We start from the raw sequence: 24,238 nt of genomic DNA on the forward strand, positions 1-24,238 counted from the left end.
GCCGAGTCTGGGTGCGACACTGGTGCTAATTAACGAAGGAGTGGCCCCACAGTGGGGCTTGCAAGGTAAGCGCAGCGCCCGCAGCCCTGGACACAGGTCTGGGAAGCAGCACCATTTCCCAGGCTGACAGATCACCCAGAGAGCAGCAGGGGAGTCTCTAGCACAGTTTTGAGGAAGAAGAGAAAGGAACGTTGTGTCCAGTTGACGCTATCAGTGCATGTGCAGAACGACTGAAGCCTTGAGGGGAATAATAAGATAATTGGGGGCGGGGAGGAAGGGGGGATAACCTGCCGATGCCTCCTCAGCAAGAGTTTGCGAAGAACTGCAGGTGAAATAGCTGGCTGCCTGTCCAGGCCCGGGGCGCCTGTCCCGTCCACTTGAGGGTTCCTGGCTCCTTGCTTGGGCTGGATGGACCGTCCAGTGGCCGCAGGACGCCCCTTAGCGTGCATCTCCCCGACTTGCCGACTCAGGCTTGATGAGCCTCTCAGGGTCCTTGGACTTCCCGTGGCCTCTAACAGGTGACCTCATTTCTAGCCAGACTACAGACCTTAAGAGAAAATTATGATCTATGTAAAAGAATGTCCCCGACTCGCGGGTCCATCCAGGACTTTTTTTTGCCCCAACTGGAGGGCCTGGCGTAGTAGCCCCTCGGAGGCATGCCGGCCGGCCCGCGGGGTCCCAGGCATCTCTCAGGACGCAGTCTGTGGTTTGAGCAAACACCCCAAGCCCTCGATTGAAGGAAATGAAAGGACCGAGTGGTTGAGGCGCTTGGTGGCCCGATGCGCTGATAGGGGATCGGTGAGCGTCGCTTAGAGCCCGGCCAGCGCTGCGCCAGGCCCGGCGACCTCCGTGAGGCCCCCCGCAGTGGTTTGTCAAAAGCTTTGGCGCCGCTATTCTCCCCACTGGAAAATCAGTCGGGATGAGGTCGGATTTAGGGACTGGACGGGGATCTGGGCGCCACACTGAAATGGGGTGTGGGCCAGCCACAGAGATTTTGCCCCTGTGGTGCCCCCATGATGGCCCTGCAGATGGGGGGGGCTGAGAACGTGCGAGCGGGTTCTCAAGAAAGATCATATGGTTTGTGGGAAGCAGGAAAACGAGGAAAGGAAAAAGAAGAGAGGGGAAGAAGAGAGATGTAAAAGAAAAAAAATATTTATAAAAGGCAGCGAGGGAGGGAGAGAATGAATCTCACGGCAAATGGGCTCCTACAGACATTTGGCTCTACAAAAATTATTTTATGTAAATAAGGAAGACAAGATGCCAGAACCTAATTCTCCAGGGGGAAAAAGCATCTTGTAAAAAAAATTAGAATAAGTCCTCTCTAATCTTCAAAAATGCTCTGCCCAACTCAGTGAGAATCCACAGGGGGTGGAGGGATTTGAAGTCTAGAAGAGAGATACAACAACTGGCAGGGTGTGTGCCTTTAGCAGGGATGTCCTGTGTTCCCCTGGGGTTGAGGCCTGAGGGGTCCTGGCGGGGCATTGTCCTATTGGGGGCACTGTAGGCCTTGGGGAAGAGGCGGGGGATCTGAGGTTGGGGCAGCAGGAGCGCTAGAGAGTATTGATAGGAGTGCTGGGGAGACGGGAGGGGTTGGATTTCTTTGAGGTTTGAAGCAAAAAGCAAGGCAAATGACCACACCAGGAACTCCTGCCCCAGGGTGTTTGGGGGCTGCGTCGGGAGGAAACCCTAACTGGGTTCTGCTCCGGGAGGTGGGGTGGGGGATGGGACGGGGGCGGGGGGACAAGGAGGTGGGGGTGGGGAGAGGAGTAGACAAGGTGGGGGGAAGCCAACAGGCCTATGGTTGGGATCCAGCCAGGTCTCTGCCCAAGCCAGAGCCCTGAGCCGCCGCTGCTTCCCAGCCTGAATATCCTCAACTCCCGCAGGAAATTTTTCCCCCGAGGTGGATTTCAGAGGAGGGATGCAAGGAGCAAGAAAAGGGACCTTGGAGGAGAACATCCAGACGCAGGTCTCTAGTTACGCCTGGACTCACGTGATGGTAAGGGCCCGGGGAGCCCAGGTGGCAGACCTGTGAGTAAACCCAGGACCCGCAATCCGCAGGGATTAAAAACGAGAGACTGCATAGCCGACTCCGTGTAGCAAGCGCAGCAGGTGGGGGGAGGTGGAAGAGCCCAGGCGCCCACTGGGACAGGAGGGATGTGGGACGTGGCAGGGAGTGGCGGCCCCTGGGAGCTCATCGTGCACAGGAGAGAGGAGGGGACACCTGCTGTCCTGGGATGCATCCTTTCTGGACCTCACCAGCCTTTCTGAGGGGGGAGGAGGAGGGGAGGAGGAGGAGGAGGGGAGGAGGGGGGGGGGGAGGGGAAGAGGAGGAGGGGAGGGAAAAGACGGGAAGAGACGGGAAGAGAAGGGAAGGGAAGAGAAAGGAAGGGAAGGGAAGGGAAGGGAAGGGAAGGGAAGGGAAGGGAAGGGAAGGGAAGGGAAGGGAAGGGAAGGGAAGGGAAGGGAAGGAAGAGAGGAGAGGAGAGGAGAGGAGAGAGAAGAGAAGAGAAGAGAAGAGAAGAGAAGAGAAGAGAAGAGAAGAGAAGAGAAGAAGAGAAAGAAGAGAAGAGAAGAGAAGAGAAGAGAAGAGAAGAGAAGAGAAGAGAAGAGAAGAGAAGAGAAGAGAAGAGAAGAGAAATCACCACAAGCCAAACCGGATGCCTCAACCCTTCCAATTTCTACACATTCCATGACATTCCTTCCCAGACCTAAATGTTCTCTCCATCTCCCTTCCCCCCAGGAAAGCAGCTATTTCGTGTTTTAAATTAGCGGGTGTTTTTTTTTTTTTTTTCCTTTCTTTCTGGAGATGGATCTTTAAAGTAGTCTTGGGCTTTGGGGTGAGGAGTGAAAGAATAATTTTGATTTAGAACCTTGGAGTTGGGAGCAACCTGGAGGGGGAAACTCTGAAAAGCTGAAAACTGACCATCCAGGATGCCAAAAGCAATGGAAAGGAGCCTGGCGGACAGGGTGGTTTATCCGGAGGGAGCGGCCGAGGGAAGTGCAGCCCGGCACTGACCGGCTGCCAGGAGCCCTGTCCCCGTCGGTGGTGGCCTGGTGCGCTGGTCACTCTCTCAATCTTGCTTCTTTCCTCTGGAAAACTGCGAGAGAGGTATCCCCCCACCCCTAGACCCCCAACAGCCCAGCCCCAGCCAAGAGTTAAGACAAGTAGCCCCAAGAGGAATGCGCTTCGGAGAGCCTTTTCCTTCTTCCCATTTCTAAACGAAATCTAATACTATCTGGCTGCAAATATATATATCACTGGCCCAGAGACTGAAAGATTAACATTTGGATACGTGGGAAATGTAATCTGCATGGCTAATTGATTCCTAGCGTATCAGTTTAAAGGATAAAGATCGATATCTACATGATGGATATTGTATTAATAGGGGCATAAAGAAAGGCCGAGGAGTCGTTACCGAAACCTTTGAAGCCTCTTCCTGGCTCTCGGGTCCTCCACGCGCCCCCCGGCCCCCCCCCCGGCCCCCCTGGGTGGGGAGCATCTGCGGCGCCGCTCCCGGGAAAGGCGGCCCTTGCCTTTTCCCCCTTCCCGGGCCCTACGAAGCAGGTGGACAGCAGGACGGGAGGGAGAGTGGTATTTTCGCAAAACTCACCGCTCCCTGCTGCGAAACACACACGTGACCTTCACACGGGGACGTGCAGGTCACGCGCGTCGGCACAGGCGCTGGGACACGGCTCGCACCGGCGCTCGGGCCAGGTTCCCGGGGTTTCCTCGGAGCTGTAGCCCCTCCGTCCATCCCACGCGCCCTCCTGGCGGCCCCCACGGAGGCGGGGCCCGGCGATCCGACCTCCCGGAGGGGGGGGGGGGGCTGGGCGTGGGGGAGGGGAGTGGAGGGGGATGGGAGGCGGCCGCCCTCCAGAGGCGCAGCGGGGCGCGTGGGGGCGCAGAGTGCCCTCCGCAGCCAGCCGCGCCCTCGGAGGGATCGCGAGCCCGCCCGGAGCTGCGGTGCTTTCCCGGCGGGGTCGGCGAGGGCGTGTGAGCCCCAGGGAGCGAGGCGAGGGGAACGGAACCGGGGATTCTTGGAGCCGGAACCAGGCAGCCCCCACCGGCGGTTGCCAATTAGTCCTGGGTCCCCGCAGCCCCCCGCCGTCGAGCCCGCGCGGCCGAAAGCACTTTGCAAATGCAATTAAATCACCCTTCGCGCCCTTCTCTCCATTAATTAAGAGGGACGTTTGGACAAAACGGGCGTAATCTTTATTAATTACGCAGCCCTCGGAGCGCCGTGGGCATCAATCACGCCCAAAGCGAAAGTACTGGGGGCGCCTAATCCCTCCCCAGAGCGCTTCCGAGACGGAGCCGGGAAGCTGGCGTCTCCTCCCTCGCGTCCACCTTTCTTGCTGCCGCAGCTCGGGACCCTCGCGCGGTGGCCCCTCCCCAGACCCAGAGCCCGCTGCGTGGGGTGTCCCTCCCTGAACCCAGAGCCCGCATCGTGGGGTGTCCCTCCCCACACCCAGAGCCCGCTGCGTGGGGTGTCCCTCCCTGAACCCAGAGCCCGCATCGTGGGGTGTCCCTCCCCAGACCCAGAGCCCGCTGCGCGGAGTGGTCCCTCCCCACACCCAGAGCCCGCTGCGTGGGGTGTCCCTCCCTGAACCCAGAGCCCGCTGCGTGGGGTGTCCCTCCCTGAACCCAGAGCCCGCTGCGCGGGGTGGTCCCTCCCTGAATCCAGAGCTCGCTGCGCAAGGTGGCCCCTCCCTAGACCCAGAGCCCGCTGCGTGGGGTGTCCCTCCCCACACCCAGAGCCCGCTGCGTGGGGTGTCCCTCCCCACACCCAGAGCCCGCTGCGCGGAGTGGTCCCTCCCCACACCCAGAGCCCGCTGCGTGGGGTGTCCCTCCCTGAACCCAGAGCCCGCTGCGCGGGGTGGTCCCTCCCTGAATCCAGAGCTCGCTGCGCAAGGTGGCCCCTCCCTAGACCCAGAGCCCGCTGCGTGGGGTGTCCCTCCCCACACCCAGAGCCCGCTGCGTGGGGTGTCCCTCCCCACACCCAGAGCCCGCTGCGCGGAGTGGTCCCTCCCCACACCCAGAGCCCGCTGCGTGGGGTGTCCCTCCCTGAACCCAGAGCCCGCTGCGCGGGGTGGTCCCTCCCTGAATCCAGAGCTCCCTGCGCAAGGTGGCCCCTCCCTGAACCCAGAGCCCGCTGCTTGGGGCCCCGCGGCTCCGGAGCCTCCACCCTCCCGAGGGTCCCCCAGTCCGGTCCCTGCACGCACTGGGGCCCACACACCCCGGGGCTCGGTCTCCCCACTTCTTGGCCAGGCCCACGCACTTCTCCACCTTCCTCCCTCCGTCGCTCGGAGGAGCCCAAGTCCTCACTGAGCAGCGGTCCTGGGACACTCAGTTTACCCCTGGGTTGAGGCGATAGAGGTGTGGGACAGAAATCCCAATCCAGTGACCCCAGGATGGAGGGTGCCCCGAGGGTGGAATGGGGAGGATCTTAGAAGCGGTGCAGGTGGCCCACCAGTCTTGGGTACCGAGGGTGCCAGAAGACCCTTGCCTTGCACAGGTGGAGTGGGAGGGCGGTATCAAAACTCCAGTTCTGGGCAGAGAGCCCCAGGGAAGCTGGAACCTCCAGACCACGCATGGGAGAGCTAGCTGGAGATGGGCTCCACAAATTCAGGTTCCTTCCCCGCAGCCCCGCTGACCTCAGAGGGCAGGGACCCTGTGCTCACTCCGGACAGGGCCCTAGGAAGGGGTGTCTTAGGCAACCGCCCCTCCCAGTGCGGCCGGGGTTTGAATCTGGACCATCCAAGCTAAGATTCTCCCAAAGGAGACCCTTAAGGAGATTCTGCTGGATTAAAAAAGAAGAAGAAGAAGAAGAAGTGGGACACAAATCTAACAGGACAGTGATCTCTGAGGACCTCTGTGCTCTGACAGCTCAGACCCCGCGGGTCACTGGGTCCGTTCCTAGTTGCCTTTCTGGGTTTTGCCCCCCAATTATAAATGCTGTCAAGCCTGGCATCGGAGGTCAGGCCCTCAGTCAATTCCCACCCGCAGAGGACAGGCCTGTCCACCCTGACATCCCTGGGTGCCCTTGGCCCAAGGAAGGCTCCTCTGGAAGTGGAAAGTCGCATGAGCCCTGAGACCTAAGGGCTATCTCACTGTGTTGGGCTGTTCCTGCCCAACCAAGAGGTTTGGGAGATAGGGGCCGGCTTGTACCACCCTTCCAGCTTTCTCTGAGCCTTCCCCACCGTGTCCTTCTTGCCCAGGCTGGGTGCACTCTGGTGTCCGACATTTTCCCATTCAATCATCTGTTAACCCCTGGGAAAATTCGCATTAAATGCTGAGGCTCCTTTGCTCACCAGTCACCTCCGGGGCCTGAGACGCCTGCAAAGCGTGCCCTTGAAGCCTTTCCCTGGGAAAGTTTCGATTATTTTATTCTACCCCGTATCTCCAAGTGAATGGTCGGCTGAGCCTGTCTTATTCTGTGTCCTCAGCAGATCACAGAGCTGGCACATAAGGACTTTCATTCATTCCACACATACTTACTAAGCTTCTGCTATGTGCTGTTCCAAGATCTCGGGCTACACTAGTCATGGAAACGGACCAAAGTCCTCCTCTTGGTAGAGCTCGGTCCAGAAAATAACTAAAAAGAATATAAATGCCGCTGGTCAGGAGTTGGGTGGCAAGGATGAGGCTCAGCTCTGAAGAAGTCGAAGGACCTGGGAGAGGAGTTGGGGGAGGAGCAGGCCTGGACCGCTGGTGGGGTGGGGGGCGTTGCTATTCCAGCCACAGAAGTCTGGGCGGCTCCCCTGACGTATCTTACTGAAGAGAAGGGAGGATGGGAAGGAGCGTTTGGTGGAGAAGGCCAAAGGGATGGAGCGAAGGAGCCACATACATTCACTACAGGAGTGAGTAACAACTGTCGTTGGACATTCTGAAATCCTGACCAACTGGGGCAGGCCCTGGCCAACCAAACCTGCAGATATGTTCTGCCCAGAAAGAGGCAGTTTTGGGGTCTTCTTGGGGGCTCAGTGTCCCTCTGGATGTTCCCCCACTCCTCTTTCTGAAGACATTTCCTTCGGGGTACAAAGTAGTGACAGGGGACAGGATCTTCTCAGGAACAGGTGGAGGCTTCCTAGGGACCCGCCCTCTCTCCTCTAGCAATTAGGCAGATGTCACTGTTGGAGGTCAGGGGATTGGGACTGGTGGTTCTTGAAGAGATAAATGGGAAAGAAAACAGGGACATTCAGGAAAGAGGCATCTCCAGACCTGAGCTCCTTATCTCCAAAGCCGGCTAAGAAGGTTCTCAGAAAGCCCAGGCTGCCCTGTCACAGTGGGGTCATAAGAGTCACCCCGGAATAGAAATAGTACTTTCAGGTCCCTCAGAATAAGGTCTCATTTCCCTGGGGCAAGGGCAGGGGTTACACTCCACCCCTCTGATTGGTGAGGAAGCCCCAATTTCAGGAGAGTAAACAGTGTGCTTTCGTGGGGGGTGGATGACCCAGGAAGGCAGGAGCCAGACCCTGGGGCATTCAGGAGCAGAGTGGCAGGTCACCCTGGGAGGGAGAAATGAAAGAAGCTTTTGGAGCTCAAAAAGAGGGAAGTGCCACCAGAATGGAAGGTTTGGGACCGGAAAGAAAAGGAAAGGAAAAGAAAAGAAAACTAAAACTGCTGGATAGAGAAAAGATTGCTTCAAAACTGAAAAGGGGACAGGAGGGAGGGAGAGGGAGAGGGAGAGAGGGAGGGAGGGAGTGAAAGAGAATAAATACAGAAGAAATAGTATGGCTAAAATATTTCTGAAAAAATGAATCCTAATTGATGTCAGTCAAGGTGGGTTCATACTAGACAACAATGAGTGACTTTCTGATTTGAAGGACACATTTACACCGGAAGTGATCCGAATCCCCATTCCACTGTTCTGGAATCTGTGGGCATGGAGGACACAGCAGGATATAGGGGATTGAGAGAAAGAAAAGGACAGTAGGAAGGAAAATACAAGAGTTGTAACCCTTCTATGTGCCAGACATGTCACATATACCGCTACTTTAATATTGACCTAAGAATAATTCCATGTGCTTTGCTCCCAAGGTTTTCAAATTCATTTATATTAAAAAAAAATAAATGACGTAGAGGTTGGGATTTGTCAGCTTATGCATTGACCAAGTGCAAGGTGAGGGAAGAAAGGATGGATCTAAAAATAAAATCAACCCTCAACACAGACCTTTTAAAAGTATCAGCTGGGGTGGGGGTTGGGGGAGGAGATCAGGGAAAGGAGCCCCCCCATCCTTTGTCTGCTACCTCGGGTTGCTTTGCCCTCTCTCCACCTCCTGCCCGGGATTCGGATCACGCTTTCCCTGAGGACGTGCTCGGTGTCCAAGGGGTTGGCAGCATGAGCGCTTAGAAGGCTTCCTGTACCTTGAGCCAGCTGCTTGGGTTCCCAACCTCGAATAAGCTATTTTCTGGAGAATTTCAAATATACAGGGGAAGACCCAAGTCCATTATGTAGTGACGACAGTCCTCGATGTTCCTGGCACATTATCATCACACAAATATATAATAGTAATATCATATAATTAGGTTACTATTTCACGGTTATTTTTTTATTTCATGGTTATTATGTTACTCTGCTAAGATGGTGCTCTTGTCCGTTTTGTAATGTCAGATATGTTATTTTATGACACTAGCATATATTTATTGGGTACTTTGAAGGTGCTGGCATTATGCAAAGCACTTTACAGTTTTACAATTTACTTACTTCTCCAGACAGTCAGATTATATCTACCTGAAATGAGGGAAAGGGGGCCCAGAGAGGTTAATTAATTTGCCTTAGACACACAGTCAGGAAGCCTCAGAGCTAAGATTTAAATCGAGCCCATTCTGTTACCAGTCCTGTTCAGTTAGAAAACCCTGGGTTTCTGGGTTGCCTGGCTGGTTCAGTGAGTAGAGAATGTGACTCTTGGTTTCCCGATTTGTCTTGATTTCTTGATTTTGAGTTCAAACTCCACGTTGGGGGGTAGAGTTTACTTTAAAAAAATAAAATTTTAGAAAATAAATTAAAAAAAAAGAAAGCCCTAGGTGTTCACTACTCTGATTAGACTCCAAAGGGATGAGATCTGGGAGCTGCCTAAAGTCTTCACCTCTCCGTTTATTTGCTTTGTTCCGGTTGTAAATAATTTTCAACTAAAGTTACCTATAATGTTTCTGGGAGACACTGATCTATCTTATCTCAATTGAAAAGATTTTGGAAATTTACTCTACCGCAGCCCCCCTTTAAAACACACTCAGTGATATAATCCCACTTAAAAAAATTTTTTTTTTATTTATTCACAGAAGGAGACACAGAAGGAGAGAGAGGCAGAGGGAGCCTGACGGGGGACTGGATTCCGGGTCTCCAGGATCATGCCCCGGGCGGAAGGTGGTGCTAAACTGCTAAGCCACCAGGGCTGCCCTATAATCCCACTTAAAAAAAAATTAAATTAAATTTTCCAACATATAACACCCAGTGCTCGTCCCATCACGTGCCCTCCTCAGTGCCCAGCACCCAGTCACCCAATCCCCTCTCCCCTTCTGCAGCCCTTTGTTTCCCAGAGCTAGGGGTCTCTCACCAGTTGTCTTCCTCTCTAATTTTTCCCCACTCAGTTTCCCTCTCTTGCCTTATTGTCTCCTTCACTATTATATTCCACGTATGACTGAAACCATATATAATCCCACTTTTAAATTTTTGCTTGTGTGGTTTTTTTAATTTTTTAAAATTTTTGCTTAAACAACTTTTTTTTTTTTTTATTCCCAGGGACAATGTTCATCATGATGATGTATTATGTTAGCCTCTGTTCCATGCGGAGGACACCCCGAGCCAGGTTACGCGGTGGCCCCCCCAAGGCTTGTGGGAAGAATCCGCGTCTTGGAGGCTCCGCGAGGCCGGGCTCTGTACCTGGCACGTGTGTCGCTGGGGCTTCTTGCGGCCTCGTGGGCGCTGGCCCAGGGGTGAACCCTGCCTTCTGCGGGCAGGTCCAGGTGGTGCTGAGAGGTGGGGAGCAGCGCCTGCCGCACCTGCCGGGAGGAACCCAGGGGCGGGGCCCGGGCGCCCTCGCGGTCCTTCCGAGGACAAGGGCACGGGCAGTCCCGACGCCCTTCAGGTCCTTGAAGGCGGCTGCTCCCCTGCGCTGGGAGCCCGGGAGGGAGGAGGGGCCGCCCGCCCCCGCGGGATGCCACAGCCACGCGCCGCATCTCTTTTCTCCTTTACCTCTGTACTTGGGCTTTTCTGCTATTTTTTTTTTTTAAGATTTTATTTATTTATTCATGAGAGACACACAGAGAGAGAGGCAGAGACACAGGCAGAGGGAGAAGCAGGCTCCACGCAGGGAGCCCGACGCGGGACTCGATCCCGGGTCTCCAGGATCAGGCCCTGGGCTGAAGGCGGCGCTAACCCGCTGAGCCACCCGGGCTGCCCTTTTCTGCTATTTTTAAGAATAGTTGAGAACTCAGAGCTTTTTTTAATTAATGTTTTATTTATGTATTCGTGAGAGACCCAGAGAGAGGCAGAGACCCAGGCAGAGGGAGAAGCAGGCTCCCTGCGGCGGGGGGTGGGGGTGGGGGTGGGAGGGGAGGGCGATGCGGGACTGGATCCGGGACCCCGGGGTCACGCCCTGGGCCACCCAGGTGCCCCCAGAGCTCAGATCTTTGAGCAGGGCGCTGGGAGGGTCCTGGGGGACCCAGGGACTGCAAATACGCCATCGGATACTAAATAACAGACCCCTCGGGCCCTGCCCTGGGGGCGAAGCGGTCACGACATCCCGGGCGTTCGGGGCCAAGACCGGTTCCAAACACGAAGGCGCTGCGCGGAGCCGCGGGGCGCGGGCGGGCTGATGGGTGCGGTGCCAGCTGCCCCGCCGCCCGCGCCTCGGGCCCAGGCCTCCAGCCGTCGGGGCGAGGGCCCCCCTGCGGCCCCGGAGCCGCCCCAGCCGCTTCCCGGCCTCGCTCCGAGGGAGCCTCCCGGCCAACCGGGCGCAGCCAATCCCTTTACACCCGGGGCCAGGAGCGTGGAATTCGTTGGCGCGCCCAGGGGCTGCTCCGGGGCCGGCGGCTCTCCCCGCGAGGACACCCCCTGGCGCCCGCAAGGCTCCCAAAGTTCGACCTCGACGCTTCCCGGGTTACCCGCACAGTCCCTCCCCAAATCCCCACATTGTCCCTGAATTTCGAGGACTCGGGGGACCTGGAACCTCTTTTGAAGGGAAGAGGGAAGGGGGCCCCCATCAGTGGGGGGGAGCGCAGAGGGGCAGCCAGTCACCCTCCGCCCTCCTTAGGAAGGATCACAGCACTGCAAACGGGGATGCAAATATTTGACTTTCCTGGGAACACAAAGTCAACAAGGGTGTGCGTGTGCGTGTGCGTGTGTGTTGGGGAGGGAGGGGACCCACCGGGGTCTGCGGCCACAGCCCCGACTACAGAGCTATCCAAACTTGTTATCTAAACAGGACCACTTGCAAAATCTAAGCTTTGCTCCACCATCTCCCCGTTCCTCAGAAACCGGGTGGGGTTTTAGTTCATTAAAGTGAGATTACGCAGAAGGTCGTATTTCAATAAAAACCCGGTGAAGTACAATGGCTTTCCAATCTCGCTGCAAAGTATTGTCACCTGGGGTGCCTTTTAAAAGCAGGGATGCGCCTCCCCTCCCTGCCAATTAAATATATGTGTCTGGGGGGAGGGGGCTAGTCCGGTGCTTGCCCCCCCCCCTTTTTTTTCAGCTCCAGGTAATTCTAACCTGCAGTCCCTGCAGTCAGGATTGACAACTACTGCTAAGGTTCCCACCAGGCGGTAAGTCTGCTGTGCAGGAGTTTAATAAGAAATGGGCTCTAGGGACAAATCATTTGCCTTGCAGGGATTGGTCCCAAAACATTCTTCCTAAGGAGTAACTGTCTGTTTCTCACTAGGAGTTAATCCTTCCCCTAAACTACACGGCAGCTACAATTGTTCTCTACCACCTAAGTTTGACTAGAAGATATTTTTATTTATTTAAAAGGTTTTTAAAGAAATTTATTTTTTCATGAGAGACACAGAGACAAGCAGAGAAGCAGGCTGCCTATGATGAGCCCCATGCAGGGCTCGATCCCAGGACCCCGGGATCACAGCCTGAGCCAAAGGAAGATGCTCAACAGCCAAGCCACTCAGGCATCCCCGTAAGATATTTTTAAATCACACACAGTAGACACATAAATGTGCTGTTTCTATCCGACGCAGATAACTGTCATTACGGTAAGAGATAGCCGAGCAGCCCAGATATTGCCATGGTTTTTTAAAATGGTAACTGTGAAAATGATAGTGTTCTGTTCTTGCAATGATTAAACATTTTCTCTGTTCTTTGTTGGTGAATCTTTTGCATATCTTTCCTATCCTCTTTCTTCTCACTTCAACATTACCCCACTCCACCCCATGGAGATGAGGTATTTCTAAACCAAAGATAATCCAATTTTACATGCAAAGACATTTTTTTTTCTAAAGGAAGTGTGCACATTCTTCTTGAGCTCCTAGGAATATTCTTGGAAATTGGATATTGAACACTTACTTTCCTGAATGTGTTTTGTAATCAGGAATGGTGGTAAATTCATTATAGAAACAAACTTGCACATTCTAGTTTTGCATAAAAAAACAGATGCTCCAAGTTTGTTTGATGGAGAGACACATGCTTACGGTATACACACCAAGCTTTTCTTAAATGGACAGTCAAAAGGTATCAACCAAAAGATGGATAAGATCTCTCTCATACATTGTTCACTCATAAGACTTCAAATTAAGATTTGGTTGCACTCGTTTGTAACATTTATTTCAGAAAAGTTACTGTAGTAAATATTAGATATTCCCCAAATTACACTGTGAGGTATACACAGTGTTTCAAAGGGAAATACGTAAATGCATGCTTGACAGGTATCCAGTTCATTGCCTAAGACATGAATTTAATCAACTTTGGATCATAGCAGAAATTTAAAACACAAATGTTAGCTAATGGGAAATAAGTGATTAAGGAGGATGAGCTGGATCACAGAAGGACGGGTTTACTCAGTTACTAAGATTATAAATTTAGCAAGTTGATGAAGGATAAGTTATTTAAAATGGCAAAGATTGAAGAATTAAAATGGAAAAGGAACAAATGTGGGAAATCCCACTGCAATGTAAACTTATCCCACCAATGCAAGTGTTACTAGCTTTGGAGGGGGTGGTGCAGTCGTGCTCACAAAAAAAGGAAGCCGGGGCGCCTGGGTGACTCAGTCGGTTAAGTGTCTGCCTTCAGCTCCGCTCCTGGTCCCAGGGTCCTGGGATCCAGCCCACTGTTGGGCTCCCTGCTCAGCAGGGAGCCTGCTCCCCCCTCTCCCTCTGGCTGCTCCCCCTGCTTGTGCTTTCTTGTACACGCAGTCTCTCTCAAATGAATGAATCAATGAATGAATGAATGAAAAAAATTTTTAAAGAAAGCCAAAAGCAGTCATACCTCGAAATCTCACAATGCAGAAAAGGATTGGAAATTGTGGCCAAATGTCCTTCAGTCTCTCCAGTGCCTTCTGTCACTGAACATAATATACTTAAGATTTTCCTGGGATGACCTAATTTTTCTCAAAAATCAAACTTATTTTCCAGTATATTTTTATATTTTTCTGAAAATCCTTCTGAAGTCAGGAAAAGCAACTGTTTACCTAGGTCCTCCAGGGCCTTGGGAGTTACTAAGTGGTAGTATGAGTAAGGGGAGCCAAGTTGCTTCACCCTGCAGTCCAGGGTTTCCCATTCAAGCAACTCTACAAACTAGTTATCTGCCACTTACCATATGCCAAGGGCTGACCAAGGTTTTGTGGGTAAAGTGTGTGACCAGACTAGGTTCCTGCTCTTATTTTTGCCTTCTGGTTGCTGGAGATTGAGATATAGCATGTAGCAATGAAATAAGACCACTGCAGACAGAAGAAAGTAAGAAGAAAATAAAACTTTGGTAGATAGTCCTTTGGGATGGAGTGGTCTGGGCAGACCTCTCTAAGGAGGTGATATTAGACCCTTGGAAGTCTGAATGAAAACAAGGCCACAGATCCACAGGGGACTTGAGTTTCCAAAGCATTTTCACTTACATGCCCTCTTGTGTGTACAAGACCTTAAGCCAACCCCATAAAGTAAAGCAGAGCTGATACTTGGTGTTCTCATCCCCTAGCAGAGGAGCCTAAGCTCAAAGAGGTAATAAAATTAATTGCCAAGGTCCTTCCAAAAAAGAAGAGAGCCCGTATTGACTCACATCTCCTGGGTGCCATTACTAGTCTGTAGACCCCACGTCAATGCCCTTTCTAGATATGGACACCGTTCACCACATTGTATTGCATTCAGAGGCTGAACATTTAATCTATCGCCTGCAAGATGAGTTTCTTTCTCTCACTTGAAATTTAGACTCTATAGAATCATGATAATAACTCTAACCTGCAATTCCAGGACCTAAGCAGAACCTAGACCATGGAAACTATGAGTTCTTGAGCAGGTGTGCAAACCAAATTAGGACTGGCTTTTTACAGAGACTTTACTGGCAGTTAGCACTTAAGAGCTGGAGATGTGTCCAGAATTGGGTCAAGCTCTTGCAAGAAGATGAGAATTTCCAGGAGAAGGGAGAAAAGCACTCCCCTGTCACCACGAGGCCTCCCTACAACTCATGGGCCATTTCATCAATTACTTTGTAAACTCCTGTTTCGTCCAGGGTGCTGGTGTACCAGGACTCCCCACATGAGGTAGGAATGATTAAAGCACATCTGCAAAATGGGAGATACTCAAATAACAGAAAACCACTGGAAATAGAACAAATGTTTTCCATTACTCTATCCTGTCACTTAATTCCTGATAAGGAAGTCAGAAATTAGCAGTAATGCAAAGTCAGCCAAGAAATAAAAACAAAAAACAACCCTCTCACCATGTTTAGGTACTAAAATACTAATGTTTTAAAGTATTCTAACTCAAATTTCTCATTACAGGAAATTTTCATGTGCAATTTATGGGAGGAGCAAAAGGTGGCTTGTATTGTGACTGAGGCCATTCAGGTATCTCTCTCATTTATGAGGAATAATTCAGTTTAGGCCCTTGGTATTCCTTCCTCTGTAGAACATAAATAAACTCTGTAAGAAGCAAGCTGGTCCCCCAAGTAACTTTAGACAGACTTCCAGGTTGCCAATTTGAGGGAATGAAATAACAAACATGTGTGTGCACACATGTACACATTGTTACATACACAAAGCGAAGGTCTGTTACTAGCACACACACATACGTGTAGGTACACTTGTGCAACTAAAGAGTTGTGAATACAAACAATCTCAGCACTGGAAGTAAATAAAAAGTAAAAGATAAAAATGAATATAGAAGTAACACAAGTTACTTGTTGGAGGTATAAACGAACCAAAACTAGTCTCTGAAATGGGACTCTTAACTATTAGGAACATAAAACCCTTAGGAACCTGAAACATTCAGCAGAAACTGAGAACAAAATCTGACAACAGAGTATAGTGGAAGTTATTTTAATGGATGGGTGTACTGCTCCTCCCACCAAAATACAACAGATCTCCCTTGGTCTTTACGGGTCCTGTTAAACCCTTAAGAGATCATTCCATAAAATACCCAGCCTAGCAATGACATTCCTCCCATGTGTGAGTTATTTCTCCCAGCCCCATTCAAAATGTGAAATTGGGATTTGGATGGGGGATGTGTATTTCAAGAAAAGTGTCATACACATAACTCGGACTGTAAAAATAGGTTTTTCTATAAATGCCTCTTGTTTTTTATTAAGACAATGCAGACATAAAACACACCATATGGCAATTCCTAAATTGCAGCCATAGCACTTATCAATGACCAATAAGTTACTTCCCTCTATAATAGATACAAATGCTCCATTCAAGTTCAGTTAATAGAATAGTGTGAGGATACCATGCAGACAGCTTGCATAAATACATGAGGAACAACAGCATACCCCTCAACAGCTTAGGGATTTTTAGACATGAAAACTCTGTCTTATTCCAAATGTCAAAAGATGGAATAAAGAATGTTTTCATATAAAATACATTGGGAACAGTGGGGGTTTTTTTCTTTAAAAAGGCATCTAATAGTCCACCCTTTCATCTTTTTAGTTACAAAATCAGGTAGATATGTATCCTTTTTCCTCTGATGTGACGGATGCGAACATCTCAGTGATTTCCCACAATACCAAACGGTTAGATTCAAAATGATATTTTCCTGATAAGTGTGATGTACATTCGTAATCAAAGGAAGAAAGACTTGTCAGTTAAGACCTCACTTTCACCTTTGGGAGCTATTTCCTATTTTATCAGTTAATTGAAAGCCAGTAGTTGTTTCACAGTATAAGATCTTGAATCAATTACCAACACTCCTTTATTTCCTGCTCCTAATTTTGAAATGGACTTGGACGGGAGGTATGGGGGAAATATGTTTATCAGAGTCTCCCGGAAATTTCAATGCCCTAAACTTCCAGATTTATATGTCCTAACATAAATTATTTAAAAAAAAAAAAAAAGGAACTAAAAAAAGGAAAAAGGCGGAGGAGCCTACAGCTTAGATCCTGCGTGAACAGCTTTCGAGATCTTCCAGGTGGGGGCAACAGTAAGTCAGTTTTGAGAGACGAGAGCCGGCTCCGGAGACTCCCCGAGTCCAGTTGCAGATGAAATGAGTTCCCGGCAGGAGCTCCCCGAGTCCCCCGCGGAGCGCAGGAGCCGGGCGGCCGGTCCGCGGCGGGGGGGGGGGGGCGGGGGGGGCGGGGGCGCACGTGCGCAGCGCACCTGCCGGGCGGGGGCGGGGGCGGGGGCTGCGGTCGGCGCCCACCCCCCACCCCCGCGGTGCACGGAGCGCCGCGGCCCGCTGGCCCCCGGGAAGGCCCGGCTCCCGGCGACGTGTCCGCCAGCTCCGGCCCTTCACGGCCGCCCGCGCGCGCTCCGCTCCCCTCCTCTCGCCGGGGCGGCCGCCGGGGTCCCGCTCCTGCCGCTTCTCTCCGCGCATCCTCGGAGTCCGGGGGCCGCTCGCGCGCTCCGGCGGGGACGGGGACGAAGGCGGAGGCTGCACGGGCCGGGGCAAGGCGCGTGCCCGCCCCCCCCCCCGCTCCCCGCCCCCGCCCCCGCCCCTACCCGGGCCCGCGCGGCGGCGGCGGCGGAGGGGCGCACGCGGAGGGCGAGGCGGGGGACCAGGCGGTGGCGACGGCGGCGGCGGGAGGAGCGCCCCTCCCCTCCCCTCCCCTCCCTTCCCCTCCCCTGCGGCGGCCCCGCTACGTGTCGCTCCTCCTTGCGCCGCCCGCCGCCGCCCGCGCCCTCGGGCCGCCCCCGCCGCCCCCCGCCGAGCCCGCGGCCGCGCCCTCGGGCCGGTACTTGAGCCAGCAGATGACCCAGGTGACGACGACCGAGAAGAGCGCCAGGATGCTGGCCACCGACAGGCAGATGGGCCCCACGGGCGACGGCGACGGCGACGGCGACCCGGGCCCCGGGGCAGCTCCAGGGGGCGCCGCGCCTCCGGGAGGGCCGCCCCCGCCGCCCCCGCCCCCGTAGTGGTTGACGAAGATGAGGCCGGTGAAGAGCAGCACCACCATGGAGAGGAAGGAGAAGACGACGCACACGCAGCCGGCGGTGAGCGCGGCGCGCTTGCAGTCCTGGCAGCTGTCGTAGGCGCCCGGGGCGCGCAGGCGGGCGCGGGGCGGGCGGGCGGCGTCCTCCGCGGGCGGGGCGGGGGCGGGGGCGGGGGCCGGGGCCGAGGCCGGGGCGGCGGGCGGGAGGCGGTCCTGGGGCAGCGGGTCGTGCGCGGCGCGCAGGGCCAGCGGGAAGGCGTCGGCGAGCTTGGTGTTGACGGGCAGGCCGTGCACGCGGCTGTCGGGCAGCGGGGTGCGGTGGCGGCACACGGGGCAGGCGATGGCGCCGGGCGGGCCGAGCCAGGGCGGCGGGCGCGGGGGGCGCTCAGGCGCGGCGGCGGCGGCGGCGGCGGCGGCGGGGGGCGCGGGGGCCGCGGGGGGCGCGGGGGCGGCGCGGAGCTGCAGCTGGCGCAGGCACTCCTGGCAGAAGGTGTGCAGGCAGGCCAGCAGCTTGGGCGCGCGCCGGTCCGCGTCGAAGTAGTTGTAGCAGATCTTGCACTCGTAGTCCTCGAGCGGCGGGAGGACCCCCGCGGCCGCGGCCTCCCCGGCGCCTGCCGCGCCCCCGCGCCTGCCGGTCGGGCTCCGGTGGCCGCCGCTGTCGCTCGCCGGCGCGGCCATGGCCGGGCGCGCCCCTCATCGGGGGCGGGGGGAGGCGCCCTCGTGCCCCGCGGCGGCCGCCTGGGCTGCGGGCGGCGGGAGGCGCCTCCGCGTCCCCCTCGGGCTGCTGTCGCCTGGCGGGGGAGGCGGCGCCGGCGGGGCCGGGCGGGGGCGCAGCGGCGACCGCCTCCCCCCGCCCCCCGGCGCCGCCCGGCCGCGCCTCTCGAGCCGCGCCGAGCCGCTGTCCTGGCCCCGCTGGATGGCGCCTTCCGTGGCGCTTGGAATTGGAAGTGGAGGGAGGCTGGGGGGGGGGGGGGGGGGCGGGGACGAAATTTGGGGTGCGGCCGCTTAGAGATGCGGCGCCGTGCACCCCCTCCCTTCCCCTCCCCGGCGAACGGGGGCGGGGCAGCCTGGCCCTGCGCGCCCCCGCCCCTGCGCCCCGCCGTGCTCCCGGGGCCCGGTCGCCCCGTGCTGACTCCCCTGGGCCTGGGGCCGAGCCCGGCCGAGCCCCCCTCCCCGCCCCCGCCCCCGCCCCCGCCCGCCGAGCTCACCGGTGATGCACTGCGGGACCCGCGCGGGGAGGGGCGGCGGCTGCGCGGGGTCCGGTCCTCGGTGATCGCATCGCTCCGTCCGAGGGCGAGCGCCGGCCGTGGCCCAGCCGGTTACACGTTCCACTCGCGCTCGCAAAGCCCAGGCGGCCCTGCAGCCCTGGCAGGCTGGGAGCCGAGGGCGGGCATCCTCATTCCACCCATTGGAGGAAATTTTGGAGCTGATCAGAATCCGTCTGTGCCCCCTTGAGATCCCGCTGGCTGAGATTTATGCTCGCGGCCAGGCCCTGCTGATCCTCTGGCGCTGACCACAGGGGAGGAGGCAGCTCTCGTCGGTGCGCAGGCGTTTCCAGAGGCAGCAGGGGGGAAGCGTTGTTGTCAAACAGATTCAGGGAATTTCAAAGTCCAGCTCAACTAACCCCTGGCACCATCCAGCTACTTCCACTTAAACGTTTAACATGCAAATGTAGAGAGCCCAAAATTCCGTGAGTGAGTGACAGGGCACAGGTATTCCTGATTTATTAAAACTGATGGAAGCGCCCCCCCCCCCCCACTGGGCAGGTTAGCAAGAGGACTTCTCCAAGGAGCACCTAGTAGGATGTGGGGGGGACCATCCGAAAGGGCTGTTCAGATACTCTTAACCAGAAAGTTCTGTTTCCCCGTTTCTCCAGGTTGGACATCCTCCCCATGAAGAGAGAACCGCAGCAAGGGAGAGGAAGAGGATGGTTCTCTGGGTTCCCATGAAGTAGGAGCATTTCCACTTTTTCTCCAGGTTCTCTGCAGAAGGCAGTGAGACACTCCAGAGAATGTTTGTGGAAAGGGCGAATGAGCACGGAAGCAGCTGGAGGGAGAGGACAGAGGGAAACCAAAAAGCCACTAGAGCAGGAATTGTCCTAAACAACTTGTAAGTTTCTATGACATTTGAAAGTACGTTTACTTTTTACTGTTGGTGAAGAGTGAGTGCGATACATGTCTTTAAGTGTGAGGGATCTTAGGAAAACTCATTAGAGACTCCTTTACCTTTCCATTTCCTAGCTTCAAATTTTATAAATATGATTTGCTTCTTAAAGCATGTTTCTTACAGCATGTCATTTTGTGATGAGAGCTGTGATGAGTAGAGGGCAGGGTGATGGGCCATCAGGACAAAGCCCTCCCCTGGCCTTGGAATATTACAAAATTATCCAAGCCAACTCTCAGTGAAGGAACTGGCTGCCTGTTCTCTTTCCCTCCTTGAGCTGTATGGTTGTGAAGAGCCCAGGATCATGCATTTTATGTGCAGTTTTAAACTGGGTTTTTCTACTTAAGCCTTTTAAAAATATTTAAGTTTTTAAAAAGATTTTACACGTGGAGCGCCTGGGTGGTTCAGTTGGTTAAACATCTGCCTTTGGCTCAGGTCATGATCTCATGGTCCTGGGAGTGAGCCCCATGTCGGGCTTTCTGCACAGTGGAGAGTCTACTTCTCCCTCTTCCTCTCTCTCTCTGCTCTCTCTCCCTTTCTCACTGTCCCTCAAATAAATAAAATCGTTAAAAATAATAAAAGATTTTACTTGTGTATTTGGGAGAGAGAAAGAGAGCGAGCACAAGTGGGGGGCAGGGAGAGAGGCAGAGGGAGAAGCAGACACCCCACAGAGTGGGGAGTTGGACCGGGCTCAATCCCTGGACCCTGGGATCATGTCCTGGCCTGGACTCTGGGCTCAATTCCTGGACTATGGGATCATGACCTGAGCCACCAAGGTACCCCTCTTCTATCTACTTAAACCTTGATCATCCCTTACTGACAAGAGGCATAATGCTGATGTAGAAAACATTTAAAAACAGGGCATGAGGAAAAAAGAAGCACAGAACTAGGAGAGCTAGTGTGTGTTTATGTCTTGTCCTTCCCACCCACCAGGTTCCTAGGACATACCAAAGAGGGGATGGAAAACAAGTTCTGAAAGTCCACATGTCTGCATTTGGGCAAAACAATGGAAGATTTTGAATTTTCACTCTGTTATGCATTCTCAGCATCAGATGGCAGGATGGAGAAACGGAGCATGGGGCGATGGGAGAGTTTCTTAGCCTCAGCACTATGACATTTTGAGCTGGATAATTCTCTGTCGTGGTGCAAATCTGTGCGTTGTCAGACGTTTAGTGGCATCCCTGGCCTCTACCCACTTGATGTCAGTAGCCACTCTTTCTCAGTGGTGACATGGGGGTAAGCTGACCCCTGGGAGTAGTTTGAGGATCACAGGTCTCTACTAAAGTCACAGATTTGGTTATGGGGAAACCAAAAGCAAAAACATTTTCCAGCTTTCAACTAGCGCAAGCAAACATTGCCTTGGGAGTCAAAAGGAATTATTTAGAAGCTACCAGCATTTCTCCTACGGCTTATGGTCCCTGAGTTCCCCTAGCACCCTCTTTGAGAGGTCTAGGTACAGCTCTTGTCCACAATACATTCTGTTGATGGGATCATAAATGAGTACCAGGATTTAGTTAGCAATGCTGGAATTTACTCTCTGCGTTTGGATGGCTTTTTAAAGGGACCCAGCATCTCCAATCATTTATATCCTGGGGCCAATCACCCGTTTTTAGGACTCATAAAGGCATCACAGCGGGGCTTCTATCAGTGCAACGAGGAGCCACGACATGCTTGAAGGGTGTAAGTTTGTGTGCCGCAGGCCACGGGCTTCTGCCCTAATGAGCTGTAAGGCCCACTGCTCACAGTGTCGCCTGCAGCCGTGAGTAGTGAAGCTCGGTCATTCTTGTAGGAATTAGGCTTTCCCTGTGGTAAAAAAAACTGTGTCAAAAGGGATCTTAGGTCAGGAACAAGGGACTCGATATTCACATCAGAGTTTGAACTGGCTTTGCTCATGAGCTCTGCTCCAGCCTTGATTATGTTAGACACTCACTATTGGCTGCATGGCTTTCTTTTTGAAGACCTGAATAAATGAAAGATACCAATGGTAACTTATATGTATTTTCTGCGTCAACGATCTAAAGAGAGAATGTTTTAGCTTTAGGATTAACCATCCTGCGTCCAAATGCTAGGTGTCCTCCTTCCTCCCCCCGTGTAGCATTAGATTTGCTAGTTAGCCTCTCTGTGCCTCGGTTTCCCAAACTTTAGACTAGGGGTGAGTAGTTCCATAAGTCTGTTGTGAAGCTTGAGTGTGTTCTACACATAACACACCGAGTTCCCAGCCCGTTAACACTCGTTATTGTTTCTCTCAGAGGTTTCTATTTTTGATCTCAGCAGTCCTCACAAATGTCCCCATGAGAGAGGCCTAGAAGGTATGTGTAAGCAGCCTACAGTGACGAGCCAATAGCGACAAAGTGGTTCTAACCCACGTCTTCCATTATTCAGAGACAGATCCAGTTAGCATCTCAGTCAGAAAGACAAGGGGGAGGAGCCCTGACCTAGGAATCTCACCACATATTATTGATCTGTTAGTCACAATAAATAAAGTCCTGTATAAAATATGAGGACAAAGTGAAATCTCATTGGTAATATTGGAAGGCTAGATGTATAGGCAGATAATGCCACTCAGAAGCAAGTAGTACATGAGTCAATCAAAAAGTTGACATTTTGGGGCAGCCCGGGTAGCTCAGTGGTTTGGTGCCGCCTTCAGCCCAGGGCGTGATCCTGGAGGCCCCGGGATAGAGCCCCACGTCGGGCTCCTTGCATGGAGCCTGCTTCTCCCTCTGCCTGTGTCTCTGCCTCTCTTTCTCTCTCTCTCGCTCTGTCTCATGAATAAATAAATAAAATATATATATTTTTAAAGTTGACATTTTAAAATAGAAACGGGTTTGATTCGGTTGGACGTTTACTGCGGTCCTGTTCTGGCAGGCATCGATGCCATGTGACGAGGTACCTGGCCTCCAGAAACCAAGACTTTAACAGAGGATGTTAAACATGCGTGCAGAACTCAGAGGCAGAATGAGGCAAGTTTGTGGTCCAGGGACAAGGTCTGGTGGGAATAAAAAGGAGAGATGTTATTTCTGCCTCTAGGGAAATACGAAGGTTCCACAGACTCATGGTCCATGAATTGTAGATGGTTTAGAAGCTGCAGAGAGAAAGACATTCAAGGCAGCAGGGAAAGCAGACGTGCTGAGGGCAGGTGGCCTACTTCAGAGAGAGCGTGCAGTGTAGACCCTGTCCAGGGAGCCGGGGATGCTGTACTAGCAGGGCTGGGCTTAATTCTGTAGACAGCGGGCTGGCCGACCTCAGCACAGGGCAGGAGTGCCTGTGGGAGTTTGAGCCTGGGAGCGGTGGCTAGGCTGGAACTGGAACTCTCAAGAGGGACCCCTGTCAATTAAGAGGTTGCTTTAGGAGCTAGATCTCGTTGCTCTGTACTGTAGAGATACGACTTCTACAAGAACTAACGTGTTCCATTTACGGTGATAAGTCTTCTGTTGTGTAGAGGCAGTATGGTCTAACCTACTGTATGCTTGCTAGCTGTGTAGTCCCGGAGAAGTTACTTAACCAGATTCTGTTCCTCTGTTTTCTGTCCTGGGAAATGGGAGAGTAGTATCTACTTCGTAGGGTTGTTGCAGGGTCACGATGAGTTAATATTTGTTGAGCTTCACAAAAACATTGCCTAGTGCATGGCAAGTGCCACAAACGTGTTACAGAAAGAAGCCACCTAAACAGGCCCAAATTGCCGCGACTCAAAAGATGCTTTTTCTGGGGTGCCTGGGCAGCTCGGTGGATTTAGCATTGGACTTCAGCCCCTCCTCAGACTCTAAACTTGGTGCAGAGTCTGCTTATGCCTCTCCCTCCCCATCTTGCCCTCCTCCACTCGCTCCTGGGCACAGGGGTGTTGTACATGCCCTCTCCCTAAAATATATGAATAAGGGGTGCCTGGGGGGCTCAGCGGTTGAGCATCTGGAATCTGCCTGTGTCCTTGCCTCTCTCTGGGTCTCTCAATGAAGGGAAGAAAGAAGGAGGAAGGAAGGGCAGGAGGAAGGAGTAAGGAAGAAGGAAGGAAGGAAGGAATGGAAGGAAGGAAAGAAAGAAAGAAAGAAGAAAGGAAAAAGAAAGAAAAAAGAAAGAAGAAGAAAGAAAGAATAACCAATCCTCCCGCCTACCACAGCCCCAGCCTACAGCAAGCACCCCATACACACTCACATCCCGTCCCTCAACGCCAGGCCCTCCATCCCCACCCCTCCCTCCCTCCCTCCCCCCCCCTCCCCTCCCTCCCTCCCTTCCCCTCACTTTGCTTTCTTCGCTTAGTCCTAGGAGGAAGGAGGGAGAAAAAAAGAAAAGAAAAGAAAGAAAAGAGAAACTTCAATTTAAAAAAGTTGAGAAAATCCAGATTGCTTATGCTAGACTGTTGGCATAAAACCTCCAAAAAGCAGAGCTGGTTTTAGTGATGGCTGTGACCTTTCATTGCATTTCCCTGTTTCTGCTCCCTTCTCCCCCAGTCAACCATCTAGGCCTTTCTTGACCTTCATAGGCCTAGAGGGTCTGCTGCCTTCTGCATTCAACCTTTCCTGAACCATTTATAATTCCCACAAGCAGAGATGCATATAGTT

At 53.4% G+C, this 24,238-nt stretch overlaps 1 long non-coding RNA gene across 2 annotated transcripts; it reads left to right on the forward strand.

The window, feature by feature from the left end:
• The first annotated feature begins 17,474 nt into the window (after positions 1 to 17,474).
• LOC106558331 lies at positions 17,475 to 22,530 on the forward strand. Of its 2 annotated transcripts, none has more exons than XR_005385436.1 (3): positions 17,475 to 17,583; positions 19,399 to 19,631; positions 20,619 to 22,530. It is a non-coding gene; the product is annotated as an uncharacterized LOC106558331 (long non-coding RNA). The 2 variants fall into 2 exon arrangements; XR_005385435.1 differs by lacking the exon at positions 17,475 to 17,583 and adding an exon at positions 18,801 to 19,062.
• Positions 22,531 to 24,238: the final 1,708 nt, after the last annotated feature.

Source organism: Canis lupus, chromosome 37 (assembly GCF_011100685.1).
Source record: "Canis lupus familiaris isolate Mischka breed German Shepherd chromosome 37, alternate assembly UU_Cfam_GSD_1.0, whole genome shotgun sequence".
Taxonomy (NCBI): Eukaryota; Metazoa; Chordata; class Mammalia; order Carnivora; family Canidae; genus Canis; species Canis lupus.